Source organism: Palaemon carinicauda, chromosome 3, assembly GCF_036898095.1.
Source record: "Palaemon carinicauda isolate YSFRI2023 chromosome 3, ASM3689809v2, whole genome shotgun sequence".
Lineage (NCBI taxonomy): Eukaryota > Metazoa > Arthropoda > Malacostraca > Decapoda > Palaemonidae > Palaemon > Palaemon carinicauda.
In genome coordinates this window covers 159,404,262-159,406,761 of record NC_090727.1, presented here as the reverse complement: position 1 = coordinate 159,406,761, position 2,500 = coordinate 159,404,262, and positions in this window count along the sequence as shown.

The following is a 2,500-nucleotide window of genomic DNA, read 5'->3' as shown; positions in this document are numbered from 1 at the left end:
CGCTCACTAATATCTAAATGCTGAAACAAATATATACTAGACAATGTCTTATCTTCCGTCCTGAAAATTACATTCCTTAATCTTGAAAAAGTTGTAAATCAATTTACAGGCTGGACTAGAGATCAAATTTATTAGTCAATTAAAATTAGTTTTCCCGTAAGCGTAACGATCCCACACACTTCTGTCAGTTAAGAGTAAGCCAGTAGAGACGACGTGCGGAGAACTGGTTATTTCCAAGAAAGCGACATCGAACCAAAGGGCATTTCACTTAAGGAAGCATATCCTACCATATTTTACTCGAACGTCCACGCATGCAGTAAGCATTAAAAGTCTTGCTTCTCTTTCCAAGAATTTCCGATAGACGTGACACTGAACATACGTGACCAGCAATGACGCGGATTTAAAAATTATATTTTTTTTAAGAAATACGTTGAACTTCAACTGCAAAAATGGACAATAGTAACTTTAACAATGGCAAAGTCTAAATAATTACTGTTTTCTTAAGCATTGGGGAATCAATTTTTTTGGGACATTAAAAAAACTAAAGCGAGTATTGTGTAACACCTGCCTGTAGGTCTCCATACTAATTTAGAAATGTATCCGTACAATCACACACACACCATAATAATGAAAATAAAATCCTCAGAAGCACCTATAACATTTATTTTTTTTTCCAAGGGTCGGGAAAGAAGATACAATAATATCAGCAAAAGTACAGCAATGTCCTTCCAACCTCATCTTGCGATATACTCTCTTTAACTAGACACTACTATACATGGGATCATTCTATATTGGTATAGTGTGATCACATTTACATCTTCACACTGCGATGAATTATTTACTAAAGAGTAACTAGAAAAACGCAGTAGGCTTTTGAAGGAAACAAGGTATAATGGACGCAACGTTTGTAATTCGCAGCTACCTAACAGGCTTCGCTACAAGTGAGATAATGAGATACCAATGTGACAAACGTCATTGCATGCTAAAAAGGGGCTGGTAACATCTGGTGTATATCTGGTGTTCGTGGTCAGCACTATGACGATGTAGCAAACGTACACTAGAAACACCAACGCATCAAAGAAAAGAGAATCATCGGTTTCTATTGTGTGTGTGTATATATATATATATATATATATATATATATATATATATATATATATATATATATATATATATATATATATACATATATATACACACACACACAACCGAAATGGTTTTATAACTACGTTACATTTACAGCAGAGGTCAGTGTTTACTACACTCTGATTCAAAAACCTTTTAATCTCAATATTCTACAACTTACCATTAACTGTGTAAATTACATATAGGCTAGCTCATATGAATGATAAATAAAACTTGGTAAAGACAAAGTAAACAAAAAAAAAATATTTTCATTTTGTTATAATATACAATATCAGATTTAACCATTGAATTCTAACGATATTTTGAAAAAAATAAAAATATTCATATTTACAACTAAAAGTGAATTAGGGTAACCAAACTTCGTGTTGGTATGCGGAAAAAAATGAAGTTAGAGAACGCTTCCATGACGTGTACGATTTGATACCAATGTCAAGACTAAAATTAAAATTATTCGGTAAAATAGTTTTCCCTGAATACTAAAACTCGAGAAACTTATGAAACATTATCACAGTTGATGAGGTTTTTCCTTGAATGTATGAACCTCAGTCACCATTTAGAAAGTCGTCAGGGGATGAAAGTGAAAACGACTATTTTCCGGAAGGAAAAATACATGAAAATATTGATGCAAAAACCAAGAATAGTAGGAATTCTAGAAAATTGAAATATATTTTGGGCACAATTATGGAAGACGACCATGGAGTTCTTCGGCTCAGCTGACACTACAAATGCTTATAAATTAAGGTTTAGAAAACAGCAAAGTTAAACAAGTATATAAAAAAGGCCCATTTTAATAGAATTGCACAACATACGCAGAATGCACGACAACATTTCTCTCAATGAAGATCCCACTTGGGAATGCTAAGTCCCATCTGGTTATGGATACTACACTCTATACCTTACTGTCTTCAAGAGTTCTGCTCTCCAACGAGTTCCTAAATACACCATTTGTCTGTCTGTCACATTCTGACAAACTTTGGCAGTCGACAAATTATAGGCTGGCGAAAAAAAAAAAAAAAAAAAAAATACTCAGGCTGGCCGAATTTAGCCCATCTTATGCAAGAACATAAAAAATGGTGACTATTAAGTGAAAATAAGGCATAAACCTAGCAGCGTTTCCCATGTGTTCTACAGACTATACAAACGTACACACACACGTACAGTAATGCCAATATCTAGGATCGCGTTTGATCGCAGATTGTCGCACACAGGGAGGGTTTAAATTTTTAAGTTAATTGCCTTAGTTTGAGGTAATTTTGATGATTTCAGGGTAAGGACATTTGTAAGATAATTTCGGTTTTGTAACCAGCTTCAAATTTAAGGAAATTGAAATTTTTTAAAGGTATTCTAAGGTAAA